We start from the raw sequence: 13,549 nt of genomic DNA, 5'->3' as shown, positions 1-13,549 counted from the left end.
AGCTGAACAAATTTAAATTTGATTATTAGTGTTGCAAGTCCGTAAGTCTCAAATATCACTGATACAAGAAAGTCTAGGATGCTGATGGATAACAGAAGACGAGTGTTAACTTTGAAGCAAATTTTCCTCACATCTCATTTCATCTTCAAATAATGCTGACCTGGGCTCCTGCTCTAAGACACCACAGAAATTGTGTGATCAAGTTCACTGAAGATGCCCATGTTGCTAAGATTCTGGACGCTTCTCTGTCCTTCAGTAGCAGTTGACAGAGGTGCCCATTCTATCCTTCCAAGACATTCTCCATTCTTCACATCTGTTTTCTTGCTACCTCTCTCGGGCTTCTTTCTCAACTTCTTTCTCTACCTGACCTCCAAACAGGGCAGTGCCTTAGGAATTCGCCATCAGCCCTCTTCTTTAGCTTTCTAACTAGGAAGGTCTTATCCAAGCCATATTCCTAAATATTGTGTACGTGCTACGATGCTCAAATACTAGTCTCCTACCTACGGCCCTCCTCTGACCTCCAGACACATCTGTACACCTGACGACTACTTGACATTCAACTACTATCTTCCACTTAGTGCATCGAATGCAGAGTTTCTGATTCGAGCCCTTACCCTGCCCTTCATCACAGGTACACTCAAGGTCGTTTCCTCCCCCAGACTTTGCCATCTTGTTGAATGAAACTTCTATCCACCTGCCAGTCATGGAGTTCTTGATTCCTTTCTATCATCAGTCATGTTGATCTGTAAATGTATCTCGGAAATCCCCTGCCTCTCTCCATCTCTACGGCGGCCCCTGTCATCATTTCTGATCTGGACTGTGGCGAGAGTCTTTGGACCTCTCAGCACGTTCACTCTTGATTACACAAGAGTGAATCTTTCCCCACAGAGAAATCAGAAAGACCTTTACAAACTGCAACCCAGACCACATCATTCCTCTACTGAGGAGTATAACTGTCCTCTGTTCTTTGGAAAATAGCACACTTTTTTATCTGTGGGAACAAGATAACTACAGCACATGTTTTCTACTAAAAAAAAAAAAAAAAATCAGGAATGAAGAGTACAGTTGAATTAGTAATCTGTAATTTCTCCAAAATCCAGATGATCACATTGTGCAGGCTTCTTACTCAGGAGATAGGGGATGCCCTTGATTAGAACCCATTTATGCTCCCTGGGTAGGGCTAAGGAGCACTGTGGGGTCTCTTTTATAAGGAGAACAATCCCACTCATGAGGGCTCGACCCTTATGACTAGTCAATTCCCTAAGGTACCACTTAATAATATCATCACCTTTATGGGTTAGGATTTCACAGGGGAATGGGGGGGGGGGGGCGGGAGAGACACAAACAATTCAGACCATAGCAGAGCCCTAATCCTCAATGTGAAGATATTTGTAGATGGGGCCTTTAAGGGGTTAATTAGAGGTGGATGAAGCCATGAGGATGGGGTCCTCATGATGGAATTAGTGCTCTGATAAGAAGAGATACCAGAGGGTTGCCATCTCTGTCTCCCTTTCTGAGTTCACGCAGCTTGGAAAGTCTGAGTGACCACCCAGCAAGAAGGCAGCCATCAACAAGCCAGCAGGAGAGCTCGCACCAGTATCCAGCCATACTGGGATTCTGGTGTCAGGCTTCCAGCCTCCAGAACAATAAGGAATAAATTTCTGCTAGTTCAGCTACTCGGTCTATGATATTTTATTGTGGAAGCCCAAGTCCATCAACACAGTACTTTATTATTCGGCCTTAAGTTAGCTACGTGAATGGGCATCCCTACACATCTCTGGTATCTATGATAAATTCAGGATCAAAAGGACCCACGGGGAAGGACACCTCTGTGTTACAGGTGGGCCATCGTATGCATTGGGAGATGGTTAGCACTATCCCTTACCTAGATTCCAGTAGACCACCTTGCCCAAGTTGTGATAAGCAAAAATGTCTCCAGACATTGCCATGTCTTCCCTGAGTGGGAAAAACCGTACTGGGTTGAGAACCATGCATCTAAACTCTTCTCTGGCATCAACCCCTTTGGGGAATACCAGTGTGGTTAATGTCCTCTTGCAGCTAATTCATGCTCTTTGATGTTTCAATCTGTAAAAATGGCAAGTGCCTTAAAAAAAAAAAAAAAAGTAGAAGGACTTCAACAATGACAAATTCTAAGCAGTCACCATTTCAATGGAAGTTACAACCTGTGAACAATGTTCTTTATAATTCAATTTTTCCCCCAATCTGATACAGCAGCAGCAAATCCATGGGTGGCCCTATCCTTGCTGATGGCAGACTTCCAAACTCAAAGAAATCCATATGTGGCACCATGCCTTGTCACTAGTGCCCTTAAGCGAAAGAAAATTTAGAGTGTGGCATTTTTTGACAGTCTCTGAAATGTCTGATTTCACACATTTTAAAAAACGAGTCAGTCACAGTGGACTCCGAGTTGGCAAATAATTATATGGTAACTGTTGCTAGTCCTGATAAATATGACAACTTCCATTATACAGATCATCATTGACTGAGAGCTGTGTGTAGTAAGATTGCAGCTATTTTTGTTAATTTCATATTTAGAAAAAGTCAAATATAAGGCCCAGATGTGCCTTTGGATATTATAGATTTCCCTGAAATTGTAAAACTCTCTTCTTCCTCAAATGCCTATCTTCTCCGTATGGGCAGGATATTACAGGAGATCTAATCAGAGTTGAAAGATTAGGTCTTTGACACAACCATCTCTTCTTATTGTTGCTGTTAAGATTTTATTTATTTATTTATTTGAGGGAGGGAGAGAGCATGAGCAGAGGGAGAGGCACTGAGCGGGAAGCCCGACATGGGGCTGCATCCCAAGACACCAAGATCATGACCTGAGCTAAAGGCAGATACGCTTACCCGACTGAGCCACCCAAGGGCCCCCCAACGATCTCTTCTTAGTCACACTGCATTAATCCACTGATGGGCTGTCACTGCGAGCTCCGTGAATCCTTGGAGGATGGAACATGTAAACCGGAAGATGTAAATACACCCGAGAAAGAGCAATTTCATTTCACATGACCCTCAACATACTAGAAGGGCAATTTCTGAGTGCCTGAAAGTATTTCATCTTCCACCCCAATTCTGACTACTATTGGGTGAAGAGTTATTAGAATTTGCTCCCCTCAAGGAGGAGACTCTAACTGCAAGTCAACAGCACCCAATTTTGTTCTCAGTGGCCACAGAAGAGGGAAAAAGATCGCGTTTCCCCAAACATCCTACATTTGGCAGCAGGAAACCAAATTCTGAAACAAACCTTGACAATGACCTTTCTGAACACAAATGCCTGATGGGTGGGGTGTGGGACTAGTTAAGGTCTTTTTTTTTTTTTTTTAAAGATTTTATTTATTTATTTGACAGAGATCACAACTAGGCAGAGAGGCAGGCAGAGAGAGAGGAGGAAGCAGGCTCCCTGCTGAGCAGAGAGCCTGATGTGGGACTTGATCCCAGGACTCGGGGATCATGACCTGAGCCGAAGGCAGAGGCTTTAACCCATTGAGCCACCCAGGCACCCCTAGTTAAGGTCTTTATTGAAAGGTCTTTAAAAGCTCGAGAATATGAATTATTTTCCTCTTCTGAATATTTCCCCTTCTCCTTTAATAAAAGAATAATGAAAAGCAATGAATGGAATGCCCCCCTGGGAAACAACAACAACAAAAATCCTGCAGAAACTAACCAAAACTTCACTCCCATGCCCAACTGCAACCTCCATTCTCAGAGGAAATGACTGTTCTAATTTGATACATTTAAATTTTCTTAAAAAATGAAAATAGTATTTGTGTGTGTGTGCATTTTTATAACTTGGGAATTTTACTATCCTACTGCTATTCATCTTGATGCTTTCAGGCAACTATGTAACAGACATATTCTTAAAGCTCACTGTTGTGAACTGGTATGCTGTAATTGTTTTAAAACTAATACCTTCCCGAAAGATATTAGGTACTTTGTAAACCTTGCAGCTTCCACCTGCAGACATATCCAGTTCTGACCATAGGCCACACTTCCAGCGCCCCTCCCCGGGTCCAACCTGCTATCCTGCCTCTGTGAGGGTTCACAGTGGCCTCCTCACTGGTCTCCCAGCTCTGACCCTCCCCTCCATGCAGTCCGATCCCCACTCAGCAGCCTGAGTGATCTGATTAAAACACCAGGCACACCGTGACACTTCTCGGCTCAGACCCCTCCTCTTGTTCTCACCTCACCCCAAATTTTCTATTTTTTTTCTCTTTTCTTTTTTGAGGAACCTCCACACCTTTTTCCAAAGTGGCTGCACCAATGTGCCTTCCCACCAACAGTGTAAGAGGGTTCCCCTTTCTCCACAACTTTTCCTACACTTGCTGTTTCTTGCCTCGTCGATTTTTGCCATTCGAATTGGTGGAAGGTGGTATCTCAGTGTGGTTTTGATTTGAATCTCCCTGATGGCTCATGAGGATGAACACTTTTCCATGTGTATCTATTAGCCATTTGTATGTCCTCTTTGGAGAAGGGTCTGCTCATGTCTTCTGCCCATTTTTTGACTTAATTATCTGTGTTTCGGGTGTTGAGTTTGAGAAGTTCTTTATAGATCGTGGATATTACCCCTTCGTCTCTAAGTGTTATTTGCAAATATCTTCTCCCATTCCATGCGCTGCCTCTTTGTTTGGAACAAATAATCTTGAATTTTGTTTGGAACCAGAAAAGACCCCTGAATCGCTACGGAAATGTTGAAAAAGACAAAGCTGGGAGGCAACACGTTGCCTGATTTCAAGCTCTATTACAAAGCTGTCCTCATCAAGACAGCATGGTACTGGCACAAAAACAGACACATACACCAGTGGAACCGAATAGAGAGCCCAGATATGGACCCACAACTTTATGGTCAACTAATCCTCAACAAAGCAGGAAAAAAATATCCAATGGAAAAAAGACAATCTCTTCAATAAATGGTGCTGGGAGAACTAGAGAGCCACGTGTCGAAGAATAAAACCCGACCACTCTCTTACACCATAGATAAACTCTAAATGGATGAAAGACATCAACGTGGGGTAGGAATCCATCCAAATCCTGGAGAAGAACATAAGCCGTAACCTCTTCAACATGGGCCAGAGCAACTTCTTTCAAAACACGTCTCCAAAGGCAGGGGAAACAAAAATGAAAAGGGACTTCTGGGACTTCATCAAGAGAAGAAGCTTCTGTACAGCAAGGGGAACAGTCAACAAAATATTTTAAAACCAGGGTGAGCCTGAGAAAAATTTCTGGTATCAGAGCATGTAAAGAATGGTTGCTGGTGAGGGACCCCAGCTGTGCTGAGTGTAGACAATTACACCAAATGATGCAGTTGGAGTCCTGGCCTGGGGAGGACGCTGACGAATGTCACAACTGGAGTCGTTTCTGGTATCTATTTCCTCAATTCACCCATCACCAGATGACTGGGCCAAAAAATAAGCCAGAAAAAAAAAATCAAGTGGTAAATAAGCATAAGCAGGGGCGCCGGGGTGGCTCAGTGGGTTAAAGCCTCTGCCTTCGGCTCAGGTCATGATCCCAGGGTCCTAGGATCGAGCCCCACATTGGGCTCTCTGCTCAGCAGGGAGCCTGCTTCCTCCTCTCTCTCTGCCTGCCTCTCTGCCTATTTGTGATCTCTGCCTGTCAAATAAATAAATAAAAATCTTTAAAAAACAAAAAAAAAGCATAAGCAATGAAGGCAAGAGGGGTCGGCAGAGGCCTGAGTGCGTGGCTGCCACAGCTCAGCGCCACTGTGACTTTGAACCCTGGGGCATTCACGGAGGTTCCCCCAGTCGGCCATGAGGGCTGTTGGTGGGGCCACACTCATCAGCTACTGTTTCCACCCCAGTCCTGTCAAGCTGGGAAGACACTGTCAAGCCTTCACATCACCCGTTTCAAACCAAACTCACTGTCAAATCCAGGCTGTGCAATTAAATATAATTAGGAGCAGCCCAGCCCCAAGCTATTCCCATGACTCCAATGTCAGCCTCGACAAATGCCATTGCATTCGTCAGGGTGACTGTGTGGTGAAGGCAGCTTCAGCTCTGTGACCAGAGCACACACCCACAGGCACACACACACACACACACAAACACACACACACACACTCACATACCCATATATACACCTTCATATATGCCGACACATAAACACAACCACACACAGGTATACTCACACACAGGGGCACAGGCACACATATACACACGAGGGCACACACAGGAAGACACACACAGTGGTACAAACACACACAGTCACACACAGGCACATACACATACCCACAGAAGCACAAGCCAATACACACTCATACACACACATACACAAAGAGGCACACACGGGTGCGTACACACTTACACATGGGCACACTCACACACTGGCACACACAGGTACACACAGACACACATTCACGCAGGCACACCCATACCACATACACACACATACAGGCACACACAGAAGTACATACACACATGGACACTCAAACATGTACACATACACACTCAAACATATACACAACTGCACACAGACACATACACACACACACACACACACACACACACACACACACACAGTGGGCCCTTCCGAATCTTGCTGGCAGCCCACAGACTTGTGTCTCCCTCCAGGCCTCTTCCAGTGAGAGCACCTGACGGAAGCTACGTGACGAGGTCCCGGCAGTGTGATCAGGGCAGGGACGCACTTCGCGACGGCACTCGGGTCTGCTGAGCGCTAGTTCTTGACCGGAACACTGACACACCTCTCACTATTTCTCCAAGGGCAACTTTCCAAGTGTGAAACCCACCATTTACGTTATTTGAATGATCTAATGCTCCCGTCGGGGACCTGAGAACCCATTCTTGGGACGGCAGCAGCGGCGGCAGGGTGACGCAGGGCAAAATCAGCTTAAAATGTCCTTCACTGGAGAGACAGTGGAGGACAGCTTTCCTCGACAGGCAAGTGCGGTGTCCTTAGAGGCGCCGGACGGCCCTCCCCGTCGAGGGTTCCCCGGTGGGCTCCGGAATTTCACCCAGCTTGGCGACTCACTGCTTGCAGGAATTCAGACACCTCTCTTCATCTCTTTCTGACAGTTTTCCCGCTTCTCAATGTTCTCGTCTTGACAGATCTCCACAGTTTTTGGAAGGATTATTCCAAAGAGAATTACTTCACCTTTCCTAGAAGCCTATGTGTCAGTCACTGTGCTGGGTGTCCCGGAGACTTTATTCTTTCGAATTCTCACCGCAATCCCATGAGGCACATATTGCTCCAGTTCCCATTTTACAGACAAAACCATAAGCAACAGAAAGGAAGAAATAAGCGTCGCAGACTCCCGCAGCTGGTAGGTGATAGGGCTGAGGTAGGACTCCAGACCCAAAGTTTCTCCTCATGCCACTTTCCAGCACAGCATGCAACACGGTGCCCAAGCTTGACAAAGGAGAGTTGTTGTTGTTGTTAGTATTGTTATTCCCTAGAATTTATTTTCTCTGCCTGCCTCACCCACTAATGAAATAACTCTGCCTAAATGCAATGGGCTCTTCCTATTTTTAGTGGAATCTGGGTTAATCAGGATCTTTGTTGCTAGTCAGTGCATTCGAGTATTTTTAAATGACTTATTATAAATATTCCCAAGCAGAATATTTGCTCAAGGCATATTTTCATAAAGCTGCACCTCTCCGCATTGGCCCTGCTGCCCAGCCAGTGTGCCCCAGAAGTGTAACAGATCTGGGCTCCCCAGAACCATCTCGCTTCCCAGCTCTCACAGCCAACCTAAACCACTCAACTGAACCCTTTTCCATACTCTGAAAATAATTTTATAAATCGTTTATCCTTGAGAAGTGTTGACTCTGATGGAGTCTTTAAAAGGTCACATGTTTTTAAAACCCAAGCTCTCAAGTTTGGACGCTACTGATCGTTCTCATTCCTGGCTCCCCTCCCCATCAGAAGCCCAGAGCGCACTCTGTCGTCTCCATCCCCACAGCTGGGACAACCAAAAAGGACCCCAGATACTGCTGAGTGTTCTTGGGGTCGGGGTGAGGGGCAAACCCCTCCCTGGTTGAAAATCACTGACCCATAGCAACCTTTTGAAGTGATTATTTATATGACCCTCTATGGGATGCCTGATCAACTGTGGTCCTGGTGTTTCCCACGGTGCTGGGTAGGGCTGAGGATGAGGGACAGTGCCATGTAGCACCACATCTGATTTTGGACCCAGTGCCTGCATTTATAAGTTAGTATATATAGTATATAGTACAGAAAATTTATACTGCCTAGCATCTAGTTCTATACTACTCTACCTGAAGACCTACTCTTTTTGAACTGATATGATACCAAGTTTATCTTCAACATATTAATATTTAGTGAAGGTTTCCAATAAGCCAGGTGCAGTCAAAGGTTTGACATACCTTGTCTTAACCAATCTTTGCTCTGAAGGTGTCTCAGGGACCACCGTCTCCACCGCAGAGATGAGGAGGGTGAGGTTTAGACTCGGTAACTTGCACAAAGCCACACAGATGGGACAGGGATGACCCTGCCCTTAACCCTCAAGGCCCTCTGTCTCCAAGGCCAGTGTTAAGTATAATGCCATGCCTCTTAGTCATGATGTAACTTAGCCATGAGTTCAACTCCATAGATAGAGGGGACCATAGATAGATGGTGGAAGTCACCACTTTGAAGATTTTTTTTTTCCTTAAATAAGCAGTTATTGGGCCCTTACTGTGTGCCCACAAGCCTCCAGGTCCTAGAAGTACACGAGTGGGAGCGCAAACAGATACTCACATTATGGTGCAGAATCTACTTTACATCATCAATCCTGACGACAGTGTTCCCCAATTCTGCCTCAATTTTGCAAAGCTCTAATTGCTGCCCCCACAAGTATGAAGTCATGACTATATCTCACCTTCGTGCCTATTGCCATTAGGATCCTGAAAGTGTGCATAGTATCATTTAATTTAAAGATTATACAAGAGGCTAAAGAAAATCTTGCCCAAGCAGCATCACGTAAACCTTAGAAAATGGTCCTCCTCAACCTTGAGGGCCAGCTTCATGCAATTCCTTATTTGCCACAAGATTTTTTTTCCCTTTCATGTTCAATCTCTAGCTTCAGCTCTAGATAGGGACGTCACGGCCTTCTCAATGTTGATGGATGTGCAGAACTTTTTTTTTTTGCCTGAGATTCACTCGGGCACAGAAGTCTGGGGAAAACCAGAACATTTTGTGCATAGAGAATAGGACCTCATTCTTTTGCAGGTAAAACTCCTCTGGTATCAATTGTAGGTGGAGAACAGAGTTAAACCGCAGTAACAAATTCCAAGTAATTACTTAGCCAACGGCATAGAGTGGGAGTGACTAAATTCTGGTGCTTGAGTGCCAGTAAAAGAAGGAGTTACCATTTGTCTATCCAGGGGCAAATCTGCCAAGAAATAAGAAAGGGGGAGAAAGGGGGAGCCAGGAAAGGAAGGAGTAAGGGAGAGAGAGAGAGGAGGAAAGAGAGAGAGCTCCATCTGAGGTCCCTGGGAATGGAGTGAACAGATTGCTAGCATATGAAAGAGAAAGTCAGCTAAATGGCTTTAAAAAGCTTTGTCAACAGATTCAAACCTGTTTAGGGACTCTGAGGTGGTAAAAGGGGGGGGGGGGGGGGGATGATGCCCTAGCCATATTTGGAGAAAATCTGTATTTGTGTATTTATTGCCGCAGGAACTCAAATGTCGTTTTACGGTAGTTCCTAACATTTACAGACAGAGCAGAAGTGTGAACAGTGGGGTGGCAATTTGTTTCTCCCTCATAGGCTACAACTCAATTTGGGGGGGGGGGATTTCTGCTTTCAAGAGGAACTAGATTACATTCCCAATGGCCGCTCTAGGCAAGTTGGATCGTCTGCAGTGAACACCTCTTATGCCACTTGGCAAGTGGCTGGGAACACGGCTATGGCATCCCTTCTTCACAGTGTTTTCTGAATCTACTAACTTCATGTTAATGTGTTTTTATTTTATTTTATTTTTGGTCAAGTAAGTTAGGAAATTTGTCTGTACTATTTGCCTCTGGAAAGTCACAATGCATGATAGTATATTAAAGGCTCTGAAAAGTCCTGCAATAAACAGCAGTTTGACTTTTATTAAGGTTTACCCAAATCTGTTTGAACAGAAAATATATTCCTGATGACCCATTTTGTTACACTGTATGGCTGGCTAGTGTTCTAGAAGCATCTTAGGAAATTGTGAGCTATAGGATTTGTTCTGCTTTCTGGTCACAACTAGTTGTATTCATACAAACCAAACAGACCTACATACATTAACCAGTAATCATTAAGCTGCTTTAAATGGGTTATAGTAGGGAAATGAGTTAGTCACGTAAAATGTTAGTTGCCAAATCATACTGGTTACAACTTATTGAGTACTCATGATGCACTGGAAATGGACACCTCAAGTGTTTCATCTGACCCTAAAGATCACATTAAGAAATAGATAGCTTAGCCCCATTTTACAGATGAAGAAATGAAGGCTCTGTGAATTTAAGAAACTTACCTGCAGTCGTGTGGCTAGAATAGGGTAGATTTCAGATTTGAATTCAGATCCCAATTCAGATCATGAGCCTGCAACTAACTGCCTTGCCCCTTTCTCTTCTAGTATAGCCACATCTAGTACAGCCACTCAAATAAGTAAGTCACGGACATGAAAATACAGCGCAGGGACATGAAAATACACTGCATGGGACAGATGGGGACTACACTGACCGTGGTGAGCAGTGAGTAATGTATAATGCTGTCAAATCGCTATGTTGTACACCTGAACCTAATGTAACATCGTATATTAATTACACTTAAATTAAAAAAGAATAAACAAAATTTTTTTAAAGAAGCACGAATGAAAAAGCACTTACTTTTGTTGAGTTTTGCTCACGTGTTCTCTTCCAGAAGGCCTGCACCCTGCAATTCCCCTTTTGTATGGATTCCACACCTGGAAGGAGAAGTGGTTTTACAAGGAGCGTTCGCCGGTCTGCCCAAGGTCAGGAGCTCATGTTTCCACTGCATCACAAAATCTCAACCAAAGTTACTCTGGGGAGTAGGATTAAAATCTAGACCTAAACTTCAATATTTAATTAGGAAAAAATAAAACCGTGATTTCATAATCATAGCCCAAATCCATGTAATATGCTACTGGAGTTAATGAAATCGATTGTTTAGGCCATAATTATACATACCTTTGAATAACTTAATTCTAAACTTTAAGAAATGTTTCTAAAATTTGTTTCCTAAAGAGATTAACTCAAACCGTCCCTGGGTCTGTAAATACACGGATGAAAGCAAGGATTTTAAGGGTCTACTTCCCATCCCCCTCACCCCCACCCCTGCCAACTGATGAGGGTGTTGGATAGATTTTTTCAATTACCTAAAAAAATGAGGTAAGGTCTGGTCAACACAGTGATCACTACCTTGAAAGGGGAGACCAACTTTCTAGTAAGAGGCAAAACCTAGAGAAGGAGCCCTTACAACAACCATAAATAAAGCTATCTAGGCACAATGTAATAGAATTTACTTCACATTATAACGCTAGACACCTATCAATCACTCATCATCTTGGATGTTGTATAAGAAAATTGTAAATCCAACTCTGCCCTTTGGGAGATGATGCTATAGGAAAGATCTTCCTGCAGAACATGGCCCCTGGTGTGGAATAAACAAATAAATCAATTATCATCCAAGAAATATGTTATTTTCGCTACTTAGAATCCCTTTTTTCTGGCAAAAGCACATTGGATCTGCCTTACAAGTGAGCACTTTCCCTGCTGGGGAGAGTGCCTTGCCTTTCCTGATTAAGGGATGGGCCTATGAGGCAACTTAAGCTCATTAGACTTTTTTTCCTTTGAGTATGGAATCCTAAAGAAAAGGATTCAGAAACAAAACAAAACAAAACAAGCATAGCTGATTAACTTCACTGGTGGCATCCTCAAGTAAGAGCCCATCAGTTCTGGCTATGACTCCCCTCCCCCCATGAAGTTTATTCCTTCTTGTTTTTTGTTGTTTTGTTTTTCCCAAACCTGTTTCTAGAGCTTCTCCTTGGAACCTGTTAGGTCCCTTCTTGCCTTTCAATGAATTGGTTTTTTTCTGCTTAAGACTATAAAGTATACATTCTGTTACCTACAAGCAAGGACCTGTAACTTGCGCCAGATGAGGAACGTCATAAAGGTATGATAACGAACTTGACAAGAGAACAGAGAGTGAAACCAAACAAAGATGTCTCCATAATCATTCCAAAGGACATCATGGTGTGCCCACAGTTAAAAAGACAGGCAAGTACATTAACTGAACAAGGAAGAGTTAAGTCATAAGGTCTACCTTCCTTTGGAGATGTAAGGGTCCTAGGAGTTTGCTTTATGTGTGGTGAAATTTCAAGAAGGGAATGTATACAGAGAAGGAAGCAGAGACACACAGGAAGGTAAGGGAGGACCCTGAGTCTTCTTTTTGTAATATTTCCATTTTTTATATTTATGTTGAAGTACATGTAAAAATATTAGAACAGAAACTGTTAAAGTACGTAGAAGTCCACCTCTCTTTTAACTACTTCCTGGTATGAGTTTTCCGGGGCTGCCACAGCAGAGGGTCACGAGATGGTTTCCACAAGAGAAATTTATTTTCTTACAGTTACAGAGAAACTAGAAGTCCAAGATTCAGGTGCTGGCAGGGCTGGGCTCTTCTAGGGCCATGAGAGAAGAGTCTGCTCTGGGCCTGTCTTCTTGGCTTGGAGATGGCCATCTCCTTCCTGTGTCTTTACAATGCCTTCTCTCTCTTTTATCGTATGTAGTACATCCAAATCTCAGACTCTTGCAAGGAGAGCAGTCATGTTGGATAACGGGTCACTCAAGCGATGTCATTTTAACTTAATTACCTCCTCAAAGACCCCTTTCCAAACATGGTCACTTTCTGAGGTACTGGGGGTTAGGACTTCAACACACGATAACGGGGGCATAATTCTGCCCATAACCTACATGTTCCCCACTGCCCACCCATGTTCTCTAAAGGTCACCCTGTTCTGCAAGTTTGTTCCTTTCCATGTAATAATTTTATGTGTGTATATACACACATGCATGGTTTTTGAAGAAATTATACAAAGAGGACCAGGCAATACACATTTTCTGCATCTTTGCCTTTTCACCCAAAGCTCTATTTTGGAGATTTTTTTTTTCCATCCAAACCCATGCAGACTGACATTATCCTTCTTGAAGGTGTGATCCTCTTGACTCCACCCTTGTGAAAAGTCTGGATCCAGCACACATCCTTCTTTGTTTTCCAACAAAGGGGTAGAGCAGTGAGGTTTCTTTGAGTGTAAGTAAGAAGAAATTACTCTAGCAACCTAAGCAAAAGAAACTGCATTCCAGGCTGCTGGAAACGTACTGACTTGCTCCTATCGGGACGGAGGACACGGCGAAGCGGACTTCCCAAAGACTGAGGAAGCTCTGGAGGGTCTGCTGCTGAGAGCCTGCAGAAGGTTCCGTCTGCTTAGTGAGCTGCTGCCAAAATGAATGAACTCGGATCCCACCTTTTGCAACAAAGTGACACCCCACATGTGGCAATCGA

The 13,549-nt window shown here is 43.9% G+C and overlaps 1 protein-coding gene across 1 annotated transcript in view; it reads right to left on the bottom strand.

The window, feature by feature from the left end:
• Positions 1 to 10,911, bottom strand: part of DOK5 (docking protein 5) — a 258,366-nt gene extending 247,455 nt beyond the window's left edge. Inside the window, exon 1 of the mRNA XM_059408014.1 lies at positions 10,855 to 10,911. The gene's annotated coding sequence lies outside the window, so the exon portion shown is untranslated. The remainder of the gene's footprint in view (positions 1 to 10,854) is intronic.
• Between the last annotated feature and the right edge of the window lie 2,638 nt (positions 10,912 to 13,549).

The sequence above is a fragment of the Mustela nigripes genome, chromosome 7 (genome assembly GCF_022355385.1).
Source record: "Mustela nigripes isolate SB6536 chromosome 7, MUSNIG.SB6536, whole genome shotgun sequence".
NCBI classification, from domain to species: domain Eukaryota; kingdom Metazoa; phylum Chordata; class Mammalia; order Carnivora; family Mustelidae; genus Mustela; species Mustela nigripes.
The sequence above is the reverse complement of the archived record's forward strand: the minus strand, read 5'-3'. Positions and strand labels throughout refer to the sequence as shown.